Below are 22,972 nucleotides of genomic sequence, written 5' to 3' on the forward strand. Positions count from 1 at the left end.
TCTTTCCCATTTTGGCAGAAAATGTAGACTGCTTAATAATGTGAGACAGCCTTCTTAAGTAGTCTTGCCTTTCATTGGACACACCTGCCAAACTAATTAGCACAGGTGTCTGCAATTGCTTACAGTGATATAAAGAGCCCTGACACACATCACCATCAATGAGTTTAACTGACAAACAAACAAATTCTTCCCTTATCACTCCTAAACACTTTTTGCATAATAATTTGGAACACAGTGTACATGTGCTTTTCCACAAAACACCAGTGGTTCACGTAGTGAATCTTACAGTTCTAACTTGCCAACCGTGGTCTGTATGGAATTGTTCAATAAAGGGCCCAAAATTAAGATAACATAGACGGGAGAGTTCTCTATGCATACGAATTCCTAAGTATTTGATACCCTGTGAGGGCCAGGCAAAGGGAAAGTTGGACTGGATGGAATCCTATATGGATTTGGGGAGGGAGACATCGAGGGCCTCAGACTTCGCTGCATTGATTTTAAAATTTGACCATGTAACAAAGTGATCTATTTCAGCCATAAAAGCATGGATGGATATATGTGATTGAGTGATATATACTAGTACATCATCAGCAAATAGAGAGCACTTGTACTCGGTGCCTCCCACCTCAATCCACCTAATATTGGGGTTATGGCGAATTGATGAGAGCAGGTGCTCCGTCACTAGGATGTATAAGAGAGGGGACAGAGGACATCCCTGCCTTGTCCCATTGGTGATTGTGAAAGGTGATGAAAATGTTCTGATGCACCACCTGGGCCTTGGGACACCCGGAGCCGGACCCTTTTTGGTGGATGCTGGTGGTTGTAGTCTTCGTGGCGGTGACCCGGTTCCGTGGCTCAGGGTGGTCAAACCAGTGGCGGAACTATTTATGTGGTTTTGATGTTTAAATGTCCGACTACGCCACCCGTGGATTGCGGTCAGAGTGAACCGCCGCTGCAGGGCAGACCGCTGAGGCTGGTGTTGTGGGTGCAGCAGAGCGTAGCATAATTCCCCACGGGAGGAGTATAGCCTCAGGGCAGTATATGCGGAGGATGGGGGTGATGGTGCAGGGCAGCAGTAGTAACGACACGGAGTCAGTGATGCAGTCCAGGGCCTTTACTCACAGTTCTTATTATCCAGACCACGTCTGCAGGTAACGGCTGCCCACGTCATACTGTGCTCACCAGGTGAGGGGCTCAGACAACTCCCAGATAACTTTGGAGCGCTTCACAGGACCCCCTTTGTGTGTCCTTTGTCTGGCCTTTCCTACCAACACTTCTGTCCGGCTGCCTCGGGCCTCCTCTTGGTAAACTTGGCGCCAGTTTCCCTGACCCTATGTGGTGCTTTCCTAGCGGGTGTAGCGAGGGGCTGCACCACATAAAATGTCACAGCCTCCGGTTTCTAGCTGAGGGTCGTTTCCTGCCTCCACTAGTTTCGGGGACCAGTCTCCCCCTTTGGCCTGACCCCTCCACGCAGGTGGATTCGGGCGTGCGGTGGCGACTCGCCCGTCCGCACCCCTGGGATCCCTTCGTTCCTCGTTCCTGGAGCCTTCTCCGCTCCTCTTCCTTCCTTCTCCCTCTTCCAGGCCTGGGCCTCTGTTACTAGGCCCGCCTCCGAAGCAGAGCTCATGCAGAGCCCCTGCTCCCTGCCACTTCTGCTCAGACTTCTCTGCACTGAACTAAGATGGTGCCCACCTTTTATACTCCCTTCTCAATGCACCCAGGAACTGCTTCCTCCCTGCTCCTGCACTACAGGGTTCCCCTTCCTCAGTGTTCCCTCCCCCCACTCCAGCCAGGGACAGGGACTGTCGTGCCCATCTCAGGGGCATATTGGTCGCCCTGCCCCACGGCAATGTGGTGTAATGCATGCAGGTGTCGGGTCCTGATCCACACTCCATCCTTACCTGAGAGTGAGATATCACACCTCTGGGTGAGGTGCAATACCTCTGTAGCAACCGAGCCCTCAGGGTGCTACAGTTCCATTTATCTTCAGCCTAGGTGACGTATTGTGATACAGGGCCGTGATTTTGGCTATAAAAGGGTCCCCTAGACCCCTACCCCAAGCTTTTTAAGAGAATCATATATGGCGTGCCAGGAGACTCTATGGAATGCTTTCTCAGCATCCAACGAGAGTATCTAATTACAAATTTTTAACTGCATCTAGCCCAGGAAATACTTTGTGCCTAGTAGCAGTGTCTGCTAGTCAGCGGATTATCCCGGCTGTTAAGCAAGCTACACCACCTGTAGTTTGGACACTTAATTTTTTCAAAGGAAATGCTTCGGGACCACGGGATACTCAGTGAAGAGCATCAGGAGGCACCCCAAGGCATAGGGGCTGGGACTGGCAGTAGGATGCCTTGCGGTGGACAGCCGAGCTCGATCCTTATAAAAGCTTTTTAACTGCAGCAGCTTTAGTGGACGCTACTGGAGCTGGAATTACGCGGCTGCTGGCATGAGACTTGCCCTCCAATAGATCCTTGTAAATGGATTTAAAGTGTATTCATTCAAATTAGAGAGACAATTTAAATTAAAAAGCTTAGAGCTGCCTCCACCACAGGGGGGCTCGCTCGACCCACCAGCGGACAGGCACCAGTATTGGGAGAGGGGGGCTGGCCGTCAGGGTTCACCGTGGCTCTGGCACAAACCCGACGACACGGAGGTGGCACGGGCAGGAGCGGACTGAACGTGTCGGCTTCTCACTTTTTGGATTTTAGAAGGGCATGACATGCCTATATCTGTGTCTCCCCCTCCTTTTACTCCTCCGCCTCTTTTCTTTTCGCATGACTATATGTACTTGTCACTTTTCCATGTGTTAGTTGTGTCTTCTGAGCAGTTTGTCAGCTTTTGGACACCTTTGAAGGTGTTTTCTATGTGTTTCTATGTGTTTTTGTTTGCCTGCCATTGGTTTTAACGGTGTTCGAAGGTGTTCAACGAACAGTTCGAAGAACAGTTCGGCGAACACACGGGTGTTCGACGAACCGAACCGAACTCGAACACTACGGGGGTGGCTCAACACTAACTGTGACCTCCACCACTTTTCAGAGGGGCATTAAAGGCGTCTTGTTAAGCTACTAGGACCTCCACCACTTTTCCGAGGGGCATTAAAACCGTTTTGTTAAGCTACTAGTACCTCCACGTCTCTTCTCAGGGGTATAAAAAGCGTCTTATTAAGCTACTGTGACCTCCTCCACTTTTCCGAGGGGCATTAAAAGCATCTTGTTAATCTACTGGGACCTCCACCACTTTTCTGAGGGGCATTTAAACCGTCTTGTTAAGCTACTGGGACTTCCACGTCTCTTCTGAGGGGCATTAAAAGCGTCTTGTTAAACCACTCTGAACTCCACAGCTCTTCCAATGGGTATTGAAATGTTGTTTTTAATTAACTCTAACCTCCACGACTGTTCGAACGGGCATTGCATTTCCTCCTAATTTTTGGCAGCTCTTGCTTGGAAGGCATAAGCAAATACTATGGGAGACCCACTCCCCAATAATGGGAATAATGTTAGTAATATGCTGTACTGCATGGCTCTTGTAAGGGGCATTGCAAGTTCCTCGGTCCTAATTTTTGGCAGCTTTTTCTTGGAAGGCATAAGCAAATACTATGGGAGACCCACTCCCCAATAATGGGAATAATGTTTGCAATATGCTGTACTGCATGGCTCTTGGAAGGGGCATTGCAATTTACTCCATCCTAATTTTTGGCAGCTTTTGCTTGGAAGGCATAAGCAAAGACTATGGGAGACACACTCCCCAATAATGTGAATAATGTTTGTAATATGCTGTACTGCATGGCTCTTGTAAGGGGCATTGCAAGTTCCTCCGTCCTAGTTTTTGCCAGCTTTTGCTTGGAAGGCATAAGCAAAGACTATGGGAGACACACTCCCCAATAATGGGAATAATGTTTTTAAGATGCTGTACTGTATGGCTCTTGTAAGGGGCATTAAAACCGTCTTGTTAAGCTACTGCGACCTCCACCACTTTTCCGAGGGGCATTAAAACCGTCTTGTTAAGCTACTGTGACCTCCACCACTTTTCAGAGGGGCATTAAAGGCGTCTTGTTAAGCTACTAGGACCTCCACCACTTTTCCGAGGGGCATTAAAACCGTTTTGTTAAGCTACTGTGACCTCCACGTCTCTTTTGAGGGGCATTAAAAGCGTTTTGTTAAGCTACTGTGATCTCCACCACTTTTCCGAGGGGCATTAAAACCGTCTTGTTAAGCTACTGGGACCTCCACGTCTCTTCTGAGGGGCATTAAAAGCGTCTTGTTAAACCACTCTGAACTCCACAGTTCTTCCAATGGGTATTGAAATGTTGTTTTTAATTAACTCTAACCTCCACGACTCTTCGAACGGGCATTGCATTTCCTCCTAATTTTTGGCAGCTTTTGCTTGGAAGGCATAAGCAAATACTATGGGAGACCCACTCCCCAATAATGGGAATAATGTTAGTAATATGCTGTACTGCATGGCTCTTGTAAGGGGCATTGCAAGTTCCTCCGTCCTAATTTTTGGCAGCTTTTGTTTGGAAGGCATAAGCAAATACTATGGGAGACACACTCCCCAATAATGGGAATAATGTTTGTAATATGCTGTACTGCATGGCTCTTGGAAGGGGCATTGCAATTTTCTCCATCCTAATTTTTGGCAGCTTTTGCTTGGAAGGCATAAGCAAAGACTATGGGAGACACACTCCCCAATAATGGGAATAATGTTTTTAAGATGCTGTACTGTATGGCTTTTGTAAGGGGCATTAAAACCGTCTTGTTAAGCTACTGCGACCTCCACCACTTTTCCGAGGGGCATTAAAAGCGTCTTGTTAAGCTACTGTGACCTCCACCACTTTTCAGAGGGGCATTAAAAGCGTCTTGTTAAGCTACTGGGACCTCCACTACTTTTCCGAGGGGCATTGAAACCGTCTTGTTAAGCTACTGAATCCTCCACGTCTCTTCTGAGGGGCATTAAAAGCGTCTTGTTAAGCTACTGTGACCTCCACCACTTTTCCGAGGGGCATTAAAACCGTCTTGTTAAGCTTCTGGGACCTCCACCACTTTTCCGAGGGGCATTAAAACCGTCTTGTTAAGCTACTGGGACCTCCACGTCTCTTCTGAGGGGCATTAAAAGCGTCTTGTTAAGCTACTGTGACCTCCACCACTTTTCCGAGGACCATTAGAAGCATCTTGTTAAGCTACTGGGACCTCCACCACTTTTCCGAGGGGCATTAAAACTGTCTTGTTAAGCTTCTGGGACCTCCACGTCTCTTCTGAGGGGCATTAAAAGCGTCTTGTTAAACCACTCTGAACTCCACAGCTCTTCCAATGGGCACTGAAATGTTGTTTTTAATTAACTCTAACCTCCACGACTCTTCGAACGGGCATTGCATTTCCTCCTAATTTTTGGCAGCTTTTTCTTGGAAGGCATAAGCAAATACTATGGGAGACCCACTCCCCAATAATGGGAATAATGTTTGTAATATGCTGTACTGCATGCCTCTTGTAAGGGGAATTGCAAGTACCTCCGTCCTAATTTTTGGCAGCTTTTGCTTGGAAGGCATAAGCAAAGACTATGGGAGACACACTCCCCAATAATGGGAAAAATGTTTTTAAGATGCTGTACTGCATGGCTCTTGTAAGGGGCATTAAAACCGTCTTGTTAAGCTACTGCAACCTCCACCACTTTTCCGAGGGGCATTAAAACCATCTTGTTAAGCTACTGTGAACTCCACGTCTCTTCAAGGGGGCATTAAAGGCATCTCCTTAAGCCACTCTGAACTCCACAGCTCTTCCAAGGGGCATTGAAATGTTGTTTTTAATTACCTCTAACCTCCACGACTCTTCCAACGGGCATTGCATTTTCTCCTAATTTTAGTCAGCTTTTGCTTTTCAATGCAAAGGCGAAAACTAAGGGAGACCCACTCCCCAATAATGGGTTGAAGGTTTTTAGTATGCTGTAATCCATGTCTGTTTCAAGGGGCATTGAAATTCCTTATAATTTTTGGAAAGCCTTCCATTCACTGCTTAGGCCAACAGTGTACAGGAGACCCAGTTGCTATAAATGGAAAAAACGGTTTAGTTAAGGCCCTCTGACCTCCATGTCATTTCCGAGGGGCATTGGAGTGCCTCAAAATTTTTGGTAGGCATTGCACTCACTGTATGCCCTATAACTGTGTAGCCGAACCTCTCCTTTTGTTACAGAAACATATCCTACAAGACATATGTGGTTGACTGGCCTGATATTGATGTGAACGGTCCCTGTTCCTCCTGCTCTTTCTCCTTTGCCACTACCTCATCCATCATTTATCACCTGAAGCTTTGTTTTAACTGGAGTCATAGAACTGGGATAGTAGCAGGAAAACATCCAGCAATCCTTGGAGGAGGTAGGATATGCGCCAAAACGCAGACCACCTCAGGCCTAGCCGCTACTACATACATGTGCTTGCATTCCAAGAAAACAAAGCAGATGCTAACTTCTATCATCATCATCATGCTCCTCACCTTGGCACTTTCAACTCCCCTGATGGAGAAGCCAGGGCCCACCAGAGGAGTCTGGTTCTCTGGTGGGCTCTTCCAATGCTGCCCTAAAGCAGGCCTGGCTAAGAAAAGTGTGTGGGGGGCAGTTGACAGGAGAAATAGGGGCGGCTGGGGACCATTTATGGACACCTGGCTGCCCCCAGGTGGCTGGGGACTGTGTGTGGACACCCGGCCGCGGGGCGGCTGGGGACTGAGTATGGATACCAGGCCGCCAGGCGGCTGGGGACTGAGTATGGATTCCAGGCTGCCAACGCAGCCATGACGTGGTGGCAGATTCCGCTTCCACATGCCTAAAAGGCCCAACTTCAAGTGCAAGCAAGCAGTATGGTATTGCAGCCTGGGGGTGGGTGGGTGCTTGGCTGCATATTTGCGTTTGCATTGCAAGGAATGGGAGAGGTACAATTGAACACTGCCCTGGGACAAGGACTTGCACGGGGATAGTTGCAAGTTTGCATCTTCTGATGCGGCAAGGATGACTTCTGAAGGGCACGCTTTTAGGCAGTGACCTGGGTGTCAGAGATGCTTCCAGGGGTCTTCCCCATGCTGTTCCCATGTCTTTTCAGCACTGTATGCATGTGTCACACAGCACCTGGCCAGATAAGGTTGTAAAATGTTAAAATTACATTTCACGGTGAATGCATTTGTCATAGTTGAAAGCAATACAAAAGTGCAAAAACGCATAAAAATTGCTACTTGTGAACATAGCCCAAGGTGTGGATGAGTATTTTTTTTTTGGTTATTTATTTTACCTTATACACAAGTCTTTACCCTGGAAAGGAAATTCCTTAACATATTTCACAGGAAAACCGTTTTAGTTTCGTTTTTGAACGTTTTCTTGTGACCCCGTAAAAGTGGCTTAATACCTCTGACCACGTTGTTGACAGCAGTGACCTGGGGGTCAGAAATGCTTCCTGGGGTGATCCCCATGCTGTCCCCATGTCATTTGAGCACTGTCACTATCGTTTTGGGCACTTGTTAGGCTTTTAAAAGACTGCCGAGGGTGCCGCCGCAAAAATGCTCGAGTCTCCCATAGACTAACATTGGGCTCGTTGCTCGGGTCGAGCACCCGAGTATTTTAGTGCTCGCTCTACACTAGTGATCTTATTACTTTGTGCAAGTATATGAGGGGACAGTACAAAGACCTTTCTACTGATCTTTTTACTCTGAGGCCAGAGACGGGGACAAGGGGGCATCTTCTACGTCTGGAGGAAAGAAGTTTTAATCATAATCACAGATGGGGATTCTTTACTGTAAGAGCAGTGAGACTATGGATCTCTCTGCCGCATGATGTAATGAGTGATTCACTACTAACATTTAAGAAGGGCATGGACGCCTTTCTGGAAAAGTATAATATTACAGGTTATAAATACTAGATTCCTTGATAGGGCATTGATCCAGGGAACTAGTCTGATTGTCGTATGGAGTCGGGAAGGATTTTTTTCCCCAATGTGGAGCTTAGTGTTTGCCACATGGGTTTTTTTTTGCCTTCCTCTGGATCAACATGTTAGGCTATGGGTTGAACTAGATGGACTTAGTCTTCCTTCAACCTTAAAAACTATGTTACTATGTATATACAGGAGATAACACAGGATCCACCATTCTCAATAGGTGATATCGCAGCTCACCTTCTCCTCCTCCTGTACAATGACTGATAATACCTCTATATACAGATAATAACACAGGATCCACCATTCACAATAGGTGATGTCACATCTCACCTCCTCTCCCTCCTGTACAATGACTGATAACACCTCTACATATAGTAGATAACCCAGGGTCCACTATTCACAATAAGTGATGTCACAGCTCACCTCCTCCTCATGTACAATGACTCATAACACCTCTATATACAGTAGATAACCCAGGATCCACCATTCACAATAGGTGATGTCACAGCTCACCTCCTCCTCCTGTGCAATGATCTTTGTGAGATCAGAGTATGCTTATAAAGCTCTCCTATAAAAGTTAATACTTGTCTATTATTGCAAAGTCCATGTGTCTGCTGAAAATAAGAAGAAGTATAAGTCTGGTATTACTAGTATTAGGCTTAGTGGCCAGTATGAAAATTGCAAGATTTCAGATTTTTTTCTAATATATAGTTAATATAAAGTCATATGAAAAAATAAATAAATAAATAAATAAAAAAAATACATTCAATATAAAAATAAAGAGTCATAATCTGATGACACATTCCCTGCAATTATTTGTTACTTTGTACACTCCCCTGTAATATCTTACAAACTGGGATTGTATCACATCCCATTGATACTTCGGGAGGGTGGGGGATCTTGTGGGTGCATCTGCACTAGTTTAGGATTATTAGGATTTACCCTAAATTAATAGGCGCTGTCTTGGTGACAGGTTTTCTTTAAATCACATTGCATTTTGTGATGCAGGAGACTGATCCCGCACCGGCGTCCGGCGTTTGTTTTCAGGAAGACAGTGCGTTCTCCATATATTTCATACAAGACTGCTCCGAAGTCCCACAGCTGCTCACCGAATAAAGCGATCTGAATAATTCATCAAAAGCTGAACGAAATAAAAACAAAGCAACAAAAGTAAAAAGCTAATCTGGAAACTGAATCACAATACATTCATGGAAGAAGCGAAATGTTCTTAAAGAAGACCTGTCACCAGATCCAAAGTGGCCAGAAATTGTTCTCATGTTATTCCTGCTGCTCCACTATAACTTTTTTTTTTTTAATTCGCTATATGGTTCCAGGGATATGGATGGTCCTTTTTAATTAGAGGTAATTTTTGGGGTGGCATCGCTCATAGGGTAAATATGCAGAGAAGCCTAAATTTACACCCCCAAAGAATCCTGTGAGCACCGCCCACTTGGTAAAGAACATAAAGTGGCAATGATCATGGAGAATATAGGCCAGATATGGTGCATAATTGCCAAATGTATCCATAGAGCTTTTAGTGCACTGGCCCATGCTCTGCTACTATACAGGTATACAGCATAAAACATCCAGTATCCCACTTCTTATAATGGGAGCTTATTGGCACACTGCGCTGCTACAGTATACACCTATATAGTGGTATACAACACATGTGATCATGTCTTATACCCACATATAGCTCATTTACAGCACAGAGTATTTCAGGAGAGGATTGTGTTGATCTTGAGAAAGTTTCATAGAGAAAGTAGTAAGATTCCCAGCAGCACAGAATATTTCAGGAGAGAGGTGAAATAAATCGTATATGAGGTTACAATTTATTTAGTGAAAGGAGAGAGAGCTCATGCAGGACAGAGTATTTCAGAAGGACAGCTGTGTGGGGATGAGTTATCTTCAGCAGCACAGAGTATTTCAGCAGAATAGAGTGCTGCTCTTATGGAAGGTCATAGACCAGTAAATGTACCAGGATCCTTCTAACAGCGCAAAGTTCTTCAGCGCAGGAGTGGGATGATCTCATAGATCGGAAATGAGAGTTATACGAGCCCATGTAATATAATAATATAACTGTGATAAAGGTCTTCAGCAGCGCAGAGCATTTCAGGAAATGATTGTGACAATCAGATCAGAACCTGAAAGTACGAGAAGCCTCCAAGCAACACAGAGTATTTAAGGAAAAGAGTTTTGCACAGACTGAGTTCTATATGCTGGGATGAGTTATATCTGGCAGCACAGAGTATTTTAGGGGAGAAGTGAGTTACCATTTTGCTGGAATGATATTTGCCTAGAAAGAGATAAAAACCACATTAAAATATCATATTCAACCAGTCCCTCACTGTCCCCACCACCACAGCACCCTGCCAAGTCTTCCATTGGCTTCCTAGACCCCCATGATCATGGTTGTCCTGATGAAGAAGTTGTATACCTTGAAACGCATTGAAGAATAAACTTAACTACTGATTGGCATCCTCTATTGTCTCAGGGCACCGCAGAACAACCCATTTGCTTTTCTTTTTATGCATTTATTTCTCTTGGTCCTTTTACCATTTTTTTTGCAGCCATGGCTTCATTTCACCTTAATTAATTTTTTTGCAAGAAAAAAATAAGTCAGTAAAAAAAAAAAAAAAATCAATCTAATCGTCACGGCTGCACAGGATGGAGGATCCAAACTTTACGATGCAGGGAACGTTCATGTTACCTTGCAAATCGGTAAATAAGATGTTGGTCGACTGATGCACATGATATCCTCAGTTTGTGTTCCCCTTCCCTGTTTAATGGCCTTTACTTTCCCTTCAATATGTCAACAAAGAGGATAAAGTATAATAATAAATAACATTCCGCCTTTACCATATTTGATAAATAGAATCACTAATATTTATAATTAAGGTAAAATCGATAACTGGAGGGAGAAACTTTCATGTGTGAAATCCCCTTCGGATCACAGAGGTTATGATTATGAAGGTATTTTGGTGGAGCAGCAGAAAGTGAGCTGTCAAGCATGAAAAACCCCAGACTTGTAAGAGCTGACAAAGATTTCATATTTAAGTAGCTTCTGGGGTCACAGGTAAAGTTGAGAGAGCAGAGATTTGTCTGGAGAGTTTGATTCTGTAACAAGAACATCAATCGATTCTCCAGGATGAGGGAGCTGCAGGTAGAAAGGTTATAGACAAGGATCCAGACTTCCTATGAAAAGAAACATTGTATCAGCTATAAATAAACGTGATACTATTTACTAAAAGGGGGGGGGGGTTAATCTCTGCTGAATAGGACAAGTCATGAAACGTTTATCAATGGGGGTCCGAGTCACTGAGACCACCAGCAATTTAGAATTCATACAGTTTTTAACCTTCATTCCTGTCGCTGGTGAAGACCATGTGGGGGCGAACATAAAATATCAAACTTTCTCCACACTTATGGATGTTAGAAAAGAAGATGGTCCCATTTTGACCACCTGTGGAGAGTTGGTTATTATCTTATGGTCTATAAGATAACTGACTCTCCACAGGTGGCCAAAATGGGACCATCCTTTGGATCAATAGGGGTGCCAGCTTCTGGGTCACACTGAGAGGGAATGCCATTTTCGTTCTAATATTAGGGTGTCCACTCCCGCAACAGTCAGGGACAAGTCTCCTTAATTAGTGCAAGATTATTATTAAGGTACCAGTATAGCAAATATTACTGTGAGACACTCCCTCCCCCCCCCAATTAAACCGATCAACCATTGGCAGCTATGCATTGTGGGATGTTTTGGAGGGCTCTTATGATCAGATAACCCACATATCTGCTGTGCAGTTTTCTGCTTATTGAGATATAAATTACCCATCAATGTTCACTATAATTACAGGATGCAATCATAATAGCAGATATGATAGTTCCTATAATCAGCCATACCAGGATGGGGGAGATTATACGTGGATGGGGGACATTATACTAGGATGGGGACATTATACCTGGATGGGGGAGAGTATACCAGGATGGGGAAAATTATACCAGAATGGGGGGGCATTATACCAGAATGGTGATATTATGCAAGGATGGGGGACATTATGCCAGAATGCGGGACATTTTACCAGGGTGGTGACAATATACCATGATGGGGGACAGTAAGCCACAATGGGAGGCATTATACCAGGATGGTGACATTATACCAGGATGGGGATATTATACCAGAATGGGGACACTATACCTGGCCCAATCCAGCCCTTGTTCATTTTTATAAGAGTCAGCCTGTTGGCATTTTCAGTTGTCAGGCGGATGCGCTTATCAGTTATAATTCCACCAGCGGGGCAGGCCAGGACCTCCAAGGCGTAGAGAGCCAGTTCATTCCACGTATACAGCTTGGATACCCAATAATTATAAGGCACAGAGGAATGACGTAGGACGTTGGTATAGTTAGCAAAGTACTCCCTCAGCATCTTAGTAAAATTATCCCTCCATGAGAGAGTACCTCGCACATCAAGGCCTGTGCGATGGGAGAGTCTGAGAAAACTCTCCCAGACCTTTGACAGTGTTCTTCTGCCTCTGCTGGATTGCATTTGTGTCTCTCTCGCCTGTACTCCTTGGTTGTCCAACGAACTGTGACCTCTGCCGCCAGCATTTTTAGATGGGAATTTTTTTTAATAAGTCCACAACAAGGGCCCCAATTACCCCATTTTATAATAATAAGAGATAGAAAGTTCTCCTTGTAGTGTGGGTCTAAAAGTGTCACCAACCAGTAACGACTGTCACCCAAAATTTGGAGAATGCGAGGGTCAAGGGGAAGGTAGCATAACAAAGTCAGCCATGTGTGCTAGACTGCTAACAGGCAAAACTTCCATGTCCTCACCAAAAGGACGACTGACCATGCTTTCCTCCTCTTCCTCCTCCTTCCTCTCCTCAGGCCATCCATGCTGAACAGATGTTCCTGGACAGTGCTTGTGTAATGAAGGGACGGCACACCGGGAGAACTAGTGGCGGCTGGGGACTGAGTACTGAGGGACGGCCGCCACCATCAGGTTGCGGAAAGCTTCCGTCTCCACGAGCCTAAAAGGCAACGAGCGCAAGCATTCGAGAAATGTGTGAATTTAGTAGTGTGGCCTGTGGGGGTTGGCTGCTTATTTGAGCTAGCATTCCAAGGAGTGGGGTAGGGAAAACTGAACGCTGTGCTGGGACAAGGATGTGGACATGTTTGCTGATGGTGCTAGTTAAGAGTTTGCAACGACAGGTGCAGGGCAGGAGGCATCTTCGCATACACCATGGACAGGGGATTGGCGTGCATGCACAACAGAGGAACAAGCAGTGGTGTCACCCGCAGACACTGTTTCTGGACCCTGGAGTTTGGCCCACTTAGTCAGGTGCTTTGCTGCCATGTACCTGATCATGCTGGTGGTGGTCAGGCTGGTTGTTTTGCCACCCCTGCTGATGCTGGCCTGGCCTCTTGGTCGGCTTGAAGCTGGCCAGGCGAGAGGCCCGAATCTATAAATGGAAAAGTGAACAGCTCTTTGGAGTGTCCAAGTGAGGGATCAGTTGTTTCCAGGCACTTGGCATAGAGGGAGGAAGGAAGTTCAGGGTGAGGAATATGCGGTCCAGACTCACGGCTACTGAGACTTGACTGTGTGGAAGACAGGATGGTGGTGGTGGTGGCGGCAAAGTGACTGGAAGCATTGTCCGCTATCCAACCAACAACCTTTTGACACTGCTCTGAGTTCAATAGTTGTGTGCTGCGGTCCTCTAGCAATTGGGACAGGAAGGTCGGTTTACAAGATGTGGGTGTTTGTTGTGGCACAATTTCAGCTTGCCCACGGCCTCGGGCCTCTGCATGCACCGTCACCATCACGTCCACGTCCACTTCCCCATCCCTTGCCACGTGACTTGCCCATTTTAAATGGAGGACAATATTTTCCATAGTCGCTAAAAATGGCTGTATTTGTACCCCAGTTATATGTAACTAGATGGTGGCCCGATTCTAACGCATCGGGTATTCTAGAATATGTATGTGGGCGACCGGGCGCAGTTAGCAGAACGGTGTTTAAATTTTCCGCCAAAATCGCTGATTGGTCGCAGCCGGCAACCTCGACCAAGCAGCAAAACGGTGTTTAAATTTGGCGGCAATATCGGTGATTGGTCGCGGGTGGCGGCCGCGACCAATCAGCGAACTGTGTTAGTGAGGACCGGAGAGCTTGTTTAAATTTGGCGATTAAATCGCTGATTAGTCGCGATCGCGACCAATCAGCAGAGCGGTGTTTAAATTTGGCGCCAATGTCGCTGATTGGTCGCAGCTGTCGGTCGCGACCAATCAGCAGAGCGGTGTTTAAATTTGGCGTCAATATCGCTGATTGGTCGCAGCTGTCGGTCGCGACCAATCAGAAGAGCGGTGTTTAAATTTGGCGCCAATAATGCAGGTTGGTCGCGGCCGGCGGTCGCGATCAATCAGCAGAGGGGTGTTTAAATTTGGCGCCAATATCGCTGAATGGTCGCGGCCGGCAACCGCGACCAATCAGCAGAGCGGTGATTAAATTTGGCGCTAATAATGCTGATTGGTCGCGGCCGGCGACCGCGACCAATCAGCAGAGCGTTGTTTAAATTTGGTGCCAATAATGCTGATTTGTCGCGGCCGGAGACCGCGACCAATCAGCTAAGCAGTGTTTAAATTTGGCGGCAATAATGCAGATTAGTCGCGGCCAGAGGCCGCGACCAATCAGCAGAGCGTTGTTGAAACTTGGCGCCAATCTCGCTGATTGGTCCAATCAGCAGAGCGTTGTTTAAACTTGGCGCCAATCTCGCTGATTGTTCCCGGCCGGCGGCCGCGACCAATCAGCAGAGCTTGTTTAAATTTGCCGCCAATCTCGCCGATTGGTCGCTGCCGGCCGGCAGCCGCGACCAATCAGCAGAGCGTTGTTTCAATTTGGCGCCAATCTCGCTGATTGGTCGCGGCTGGCGGCCGCCACTAATCAGTAAAGCGGTGTTTAAATTTGTCACCAAAATCGCTGATTGGTCGCGGCCGGCGACCGCGACCAATCAGCAGAGCGTTGTTTAAATTTGGTGCCAATAATGCTGATTTGTCTCGGCCGAAGACCGCGACCAATCAGCTAAGCAGTGTTTAAATTTGGCGGCAATAATGCAGATTAGTTGCAGCCAGTGGCCGCGACCAATCAGCAGAGCGTTGTTTAAATTTGGCGCCAATCTCGCTGATTGGTCCAATCAGCAGAGCGGTGTTTAAACTTGGCGCCAATCTCGCTGATTGTTCGCGGCCGGGGGCCGCGACCAATCAGCAGAGCTTGTTTAAATTTGCCGCCAATCTCGCCGATTGGTCGCGGCCGGCCGCGTCCAATCAGCAGAGCGTTGTTTTAATTTGGCGCCAATCTCGCTGATTGGTCGCGGCTGGCGGCCGCCACTAATCAGTAAAGCGGTGTTTAAATTTGGCACCAAAATCGCTGATTGGTCGCGGCCGGCGGCCTCGACCAATCAGCAGAGCGTTGTTTAAATTTGGCGCCAGCCTCGCTGATTGGTCGCGACTGGCGGCTGCGACCAATCAGCAGAGCGTTGTTTAAATTTGGCGCCAATCTAGCTTCTTGGTCGCAGCTGGAGGCTGCGACCAATCAGCAGAGCGTTGTTTAAATTTGGCGCAAAAATCTCTGATTGGTCGCGGCTGGCGGCCGCGACCAATCAGCAGAGCGTTGTTTAAATTTGACGCCAATCTCGCTGATTGGTCGCAGCTGGCGGCCGCGACCAATCAGCGGAGCGTTGTTTAAATTTGGCGCCAATCTCGCTGATTGGTCGCAGTTGGCTGGCAGCCGCGACCAATCAGTAGAGCGTTGTTTAAATTTGGCGCCAATCTCGCTTCTTGGTCGTGGCTGGAGGCTGCGACCAATCAGCAGAGTGTTGTTTAAATTTGGCGCAAAAATCTCTGATTGGTCGCGGCTGACGGCCGCGACCAATCATCAGAGCGTTGTTTAAATTTGGCGCCAATCTCACTGATTGGTCGCGGCTGGCGGCCGCGACCAATCAGCAGAGCGTTGTTTAAATGTGGCGCCAATCTCGCTTCTTGGTCGCGGCTGGAGGCTGCGACCAATCAGCAGAGCGTTGTTTAAATTTGACGCCAATCTCGCTGATTGGTCGCGGCTGGCGGCAGCGACAAATCAGCAGAGCGTTGTTTAAATTTGACGCCAATCTTGCTGATTGGTCGCGGTTGGCTGGCGGCCGCGACCAATCAGCAGAGCGCTGTTTAAATTTGGCGCCAATCTCGCTGATTGTTCGCTGCAGGCGTCCGCAACCAATCAGCAGAGCGTTGTTGAAATTTGGCGCCAATCTCGCTGATTGGTCGCAGTTGGCTGGCAGCCGCGACCAATCAGTAGAGCGTTGTTTAAATTTGGCGCCAATCTCGCTTCTTGGTCGCAGCTGGACGCTGCGACCAATCAGCAGAGCGTTGTTTAAATTTGGCGCAAAAATCTCTGATTGGTCGCGGCTGGCGGCCGCGACCAATCAGCAGAGCGTTGTTTAAATTTGACGCCAATCTCGCTGATTGGTCGCAGCTGGCGGCCGCGACCAATCAGCAGAGCGTTGTTTAAATTTGGCGCCAATCTCGCTGATTGGTCGCAGTTGGCTGGCAGCCGCGACCAATCAGTAGAGCGTTGTTTAAATTTGGCGCCAATCTCGCTTCTTGGTCGCAGCTGGACGCTGCGACCAATCAGCAGAGCGTTGTTTAAATTTGGCGCAAAAATCTCTGATTGGTCGCGGCTGGCGGCCGCGACCAATCAGCAGAGCGTTGTTTAAATTTGACGCCAATCTCGCTGATTGGTCGCAGCTGGCGGCCGCGACCAATCAGCAGAGCGTTGTTTAAATTTGGCGCCAATCTCGCTGATTGGTCGCAGTTGGCTGGCAGCCGCGACCAATCAGTAGAGCGTTGTTTAAATTTGGCGCCAATCTCGCTTCTTGGTCGCAGCTGGAGGCTGCGACCAATCAGCAGAGCGTTGTTTAAATTTGGCGCAAAAATCTCTGATTGGTCGCGGCTGGCGGCCGCGACCAATCAGCAGAGCGTTGTTTAAATTTGACGCCAATCTCGCTGATTGGTCGCAGCTGGCGGCCGCGACCAATCAGCAGAGCGTTGTTTAAATTTGGCGCCAATCTCGCTGATTGGTCGCAGTTGGCTGGCAGCCGCGACCAATCAGCAGAGTGTTGTTTAAATTTGGCGCAAAAATCTCTGATTGGTCGCGGCTGACGGCCGCGACCAATCATCAGAGCGTTGTTTAAATTTGGCGCCAATCTCACTGATTGTCGCGGCTGGCGGCCGCGACCAATCAGCAGAGCGTTGTTTAAATGTGGCGCCAATCTCGCTTCTTGGTCGCGGCTGGAGGCTGCGACCAATCAGCAGAGCGTTGTTTAAATTTGACGCCAATCTCGCTGATTGGTCGCGGCTGGCGGCAGCGACCAATCAGCAGAGCGTTGTTTAAATTTGACGCCAATCTTGCTGATTGGTCGCGGTTGGCTGGCGGCCGCGACCAATCAGCAGAGCGCTGTTTAAATTTGGCGCCAATCTCGCTGATTGTTCGCTGCAGGCGTCCGCAACCAATCAGCAGAGCGTTGTTGAAATTTGGCGCCAATCTCGCTGATTGGTCGCAGTTGGCTGGCAGCCGCGACCAATCAGAAGAGCGTTGTTTAAATTTGGCGCCAATCTCGCTTCTTGGTCGCAGCTGGAGGCTGCGACCAATCAGCAGAGCGTTGTTTAAATTTGGCGCAAAAATCTCTGATTGGTCGCGGCTGGCGGCCGCGACCAATCAGCAGAGCGTTGTTTAAATTTGACGCCAATCTCGCTGATTGGTCGCAGCTGGCGGCCGCGACCAATCAGCAGAGCGTTGTTTAAATTTGGCGCCAATCTCGCTTCTTGGTCGTGGCTGGAGGCTGCGACCAATCAGCAGAGTGTTGTTTAAATTTGGCGCAAAAATCTCTGATTGGTCGCGGCTGACGGCCGCGACCAATCATCAGAGCGTTGTTTAAATTTGGCGCCAATCAGCAGAGCGTTGTTTAAATGTGGCGCCAATCTTGCTTCTTGGTCGCGGCTGGAGGCTGCGACCAATCAGCAGAGCGTTGTTTAAATTTGACGCCAATCTCGCTGATTGGTCGCGGCTGGCGGCAGCGACCAATCAGCAGAGCGTTGTTTAAATTTGACGCCAATCTTGCTGATTGGTCGCGGTTGGCTGGCGGCCGCGACCAATCAGCAGAGCGCTGTTTAAATTTGGCGCCAATCTCGCTGATTGTTCGCTGCAGGCGTCCGCAACCAATCAGCAGAGCGTTGTTGAAATTTGGCGGCAATCTCGCTGATTGGTCGCGGCTGGTGGCCGCGACCAATCAGCAGAGCGGTGTTTAAATTTGGCACCAAAATCGCTTATTGGTCGCGGCCGGCCACCGCAACCAATCAGCAGAGCGTGGTTTAAATTTAGCGCCAATAATGTTGATTGGTCGCAGCCAGCGACCGCGACCAATCAGCAGAGCGGCGTTTAAATTTGCCGCCTATATCGCTGATTGGTCGCGGGCGTCAACCGCGACCAATCAGCTTCGTATTAGTGAGGACCGGGGAGCAGCGTTGCCTGTGCGGCTACTTCCACTGCGAGAAGCCGGGAGATGAGCGGCTGCTCGCAGCAGAAGCATCCCGACAGGCGGCGCCGCTCCCCGGTCCTCCGTTCACACTTGCCCTCCGGAGATCAGAGGGCCAAGCCGCTGATCTCCCGACGTTAGCCGCATGGAGGTGAGCGGTGTCGGTGTGTAGGACACATGATTTTTGATAAGGTTTACGCTAAAAGAATGCGCAGCTCTCTTCCATCAACTCGCTCCACTTGTCAGCATCTACTCCATAAACACTACCTGGCAGCCTCAGCAGTGAAGGACCCTGCGAACAGTGAAAGGGTGCATACCTGACTACCCCTACATTGGCTTGTACCTGGTCTGTCTGTGGTTGGATAGACTTGGGTACTTTGCCCTCCAAGAGAACTAATGGGATGCAGAAGTTGACAAGGAGCCAGGTACAGGGGTTTTAGACAGCCCAAATATACATGTCCAGTATGACAGACTAGTACTCTAAATTACATGTTGTTGTTGGGTTTCCCTTCTATGGAATTTGCATTGGGACCAGAACTTCAAGTTGGATGTTTTTAAATATGCACAATCGCAGCAAAAGAACAGAGGATGGATTTATTTTATTGGATTTTTTAGCTTCTAGGACATAGTTTTCGTGTCGCCGCTAATTAGTCTTTCCCCATTCTTTCTGCTTCTTGTCTCTGTGATGTCTTATTTCTTTCCCAGACAAGATACAATCACAGAGATACCAGATCCATCCCGGCAGCGTCATAACCCGTCTGTCATAATTATCCCCTTGTTCATTCAATTTACGTTGGAGCCATCGCTTTCCTTATTTGCCTGCATCCTCCACCGTCACAGACTATTTGTTTTTGTGCCAGTCGCCCCTTATATTTATGATTACATAAAGCCCGAACACATTTGAAGCCATTGTTTTATGTAAAGCGTCATCTTTTTTTCTCTTCCTTCCAGCGTCTGGCTGTTTTATGTCGCCCGTATTTGTCTGTCGCTGTTTTATGTAGAATTTTGTTTATGCGTCAATTGATGTTTTTAGTGTTTTATGTCGGCTATCAACAACATCAGACTCCTTGTGACTCGTCTCCAGACCTTGAACCTGTAGACGATCCGCTCAAGAAGAATTGAAGTCATTTCACGCTTCTCTTTACGGGAATATTGCCGTCTGGGCTTTGATAAATATATCTCTAACAAGCCAAATCTGGCTGACGATTTAACACCCCAAAGTGATATTAAACTCCAGCGAGCGCGCAATGGTGGCTACAGTGACAACCGCGGACGGATGATTGACTGAACCACTCGGCTGATAAAGACCGTCGCAAAAGAAGCCAATGGAGAGGAAACTGCCCAATATCATTCCTGGTGAAACAGTCACATTCAGGGAAGGGAAGCGAGAAGAATCACTTATCTTGTCTGAGCCAGGAGGTCTAGGCAAAAAAAAAAGTAACATTGTATCTACTTACAGATTTATTATCGACAAGTAAATGTGTCTTTAATATTTAAAGGGCTAATATTTAAAGGGCTAGTGCCATTTAATACTTGGAAAGTGCTTATAAAAACAAGCAACTTATCAGTTTACTTCTTATTAAAAGGGGTTGTCTAAACTTCTTTCTTCAAGGACCACCGCTCCTCTGCTTCTTACTTGCTGGGGATGGTGCTCTCCTGATGACCGACAGTTCTGACCCGTCGCATGGACGAGCCGCTGGACTGAACTTTTCAGTCTCCCATTCTGCAAGTAGAGGCTGGATGGGAGAAGACGCCTTCACATATGAAAGACCTGGAGCAGTTTGTAAGAAGAGTCCAAGATTCCAGCTGAGAGGAGTAAGAAGCTGATGGTTATAGATTGATTGCAGTTATCCAGGGGCCCATTTTGGGGGGTTTTTGTGTGAAATTATGGCTAAAATTACCTTTTTTTTTTCTGTTTTTTTCATGTTGTTCCAATACACACAAAGGAAATAAACGTGTGTAGAACAAACATAAGTAATTGCAATAATTGTCTTGGAGAAATACTTCATTTTCTGGAACAATTTCAAGGATGTCAACACTTTTCAATATATATGAAATCCACTCCAAATTCCAAAGACATACTGATAGGGAATGTACTGTAGATTGTGAGCCCCAGTGGGGACAGAGCCAATAATGTCTGTAAAGTGCTGGAGAATTAATGGCGCTATATAAGTGAGTAAAATAAATATATAAATAAATATGAAATTAATATTGAAATCTGTAAAGGAAAAGGGTACCCGTCTGGTGGTTTTTACTCATTAATCTAGTATGATTTTATAGGGCTTCACAAAAGAATTTCAATCCTGATATTTTGGTGGGAAAATGATCAGACAGTGCTGAGAAATAAAGCTTCGAAGCAAAAGGCAATTTAACCTTGAAAGTGCAATATGGGCCGGATAATAAATTCAGATTGCCTCTTCTTTTCTCATAATGCTCCACCTTGTACCTCCTTTTTTTTCCTTGATTGACAGCTCTGGCAGCTACCACTGTGCCCATGTTTGGCCGCAATCTTCTCCATTACTAGGGAAAGAACTGCTCATGCGTTGGCAACCAATAAAGTAATAATGAGGAAATAATGAGGACGGCTAAGTGCATCGGTCCGCCCCCACTGCACTTCCAGGCTTATTTACATATTGCTTAAATACTTCATATTTTTAAGTCTTAGTGCATTGATTTTTCACCATCCCTATAGGATTTCAATTGTGGTCCAATGCCTTACACTCATACTGCCATTAAGCTGATTTAATTAGTAGAATCGTCCTGATAGCACATACCGTAGATATATATATATATATATATATATATATATATATATATATATTGCTACAAATTCTTTTTTAAGTAAATATATCTCAATTTCTGGAACTTTGGAAGCTGCAATGCAATTACCGGTTGCCAAGGAGATGTAGGAAAATGCAGATTTCCTATCTGGGTAAAACTTAGAAGACAGATTCAGAAATTAAAATGCATTTTCTGAAGCCTTGGAAGAGCGGCCGCCGCACTCCAGATATGTTTACTCCTCCTTGTCAAAACAGCGGGGGACGCAGTTTGCATGTAAATCTCAGGTTGTTAGAGCAGGTTAGGGAGCGGTGACGGCTGACGGCCCCAGCGCTGGTGACATCCCCTCGCTTTAGTAGGGCTAAATGGCACGTCTGACGCAAGAGGCGACCGAATCACGCCGAGGGCGCTGTATTCCAGACACGACTTGGGATATTGAGTGGTTATTGCTGGGGTTAACTGCTCATTAACAAGGATGTGGCTCTCCGACTGTTGTAGAACCACAAGTCCCAGCCTGCCTAAGGAGTAAACTATAAGTACCTTATGTCACCCATGCATGCACCTGTGTACTCTGTATTAGGGGATAATTCTGGATTATCAGATGTAAGTCAGCCATTACTGCACTTGTGCCTCTATGAGTCCACTTAGCATTAGATTGGGGAGAGGTCGGGATTTTGCATATCTGCAGAATCAGCGCCCCATATTCCTGTGCCCAGTTTATAATTATGTCCTTAGTGCCATCATCTTTCTCTGGACTGACTTCCAGATGAGCTTTTGCTTACATACAGTATAATCAGACTGCAGTGTAAAGCATAGGGGACGGACAGAACCTTACCCTGAGATACTAATGAGATGGGCATACATTTTAGACTACCAAAAAATAAACAAGGGTTTGGTGGGGTTTCAATTGTTCTATAAAAGGCACATTTTATTGTAAAGTATAAGGGAGGAACAGTGCAGAAGTAAAAGCCAAGAGAAGAGTTCAAAAATTGCCCAAGACTCCAACAGACAAAGCAGAGCTGCAGTGTAAAGAACAGAGATTTACAGAGCAGCAGCACAAATTAAAGTCACTGATCACAGCTGTAACTTAATGGAGCAGAGCTGCAGTGTAAAGCAGAGACACAGCATAAGCTGGAGTCATTAATCATAGCGGTAAGTTAATGGAGCAGGACTGCAGTGTAAAGTATAGAAAGCTGCAGAGGTGCAGCATAATCTGGAGTCACTGATTATAGCTGTCAATTAATGGAGCAAGGCTGCAGTGTAAAGTATAGAAAACTGCAGATGTGCAGCATAAGCTGGAGTCACTGATTATAGCTGTCAGTTAATGGAGCAAGGCTGCAGTGTAAAGTATAGAAAGCTGCAGAGGTGCAGCAAAATCTAGAGTCATTGATCATAGCTGTCAATTATTGGAGCAAGGCTGCAGTGTAAAGTATAGAAAACTGCAGATGTGCAACACAAACTAGAGTCACTGATCATAGCTATAACTTAATGGAGCAGGGCTGCAGTGTAAAGAATAGGGAATTGCAAAGATGCAGCATAAGCTGGAGTCACTGATCATAGGTCTCTAGGAAAGTGGAGTGGGAGATGTAATGATGGCCATGTTGGTTATCATCCATCTTTCCCAAGAGATACCGTGTGTGGAACAGGTAGAATAGAATATTTAACACCTTGAGAGTTGAGAAAAAAAAATGTCCTTGTACT

Source organism: Phyllobates terribilis, unplaced genomic scaffold (genome assembly GCF_046119375.1).
Source record: "Phyllobates terribilis strain yellow unplaced genomic scaffold, ASM4611937v1 Scaffold_7__3_contigs__length_470593459, whole genome shotgun sequence".
Lineage (NCBI taxonomy): Eukaryota > Metazoa > Chordata > Amphibia > Anura > Dendrobatidae > Phyllobates > Phyllobates terribilis.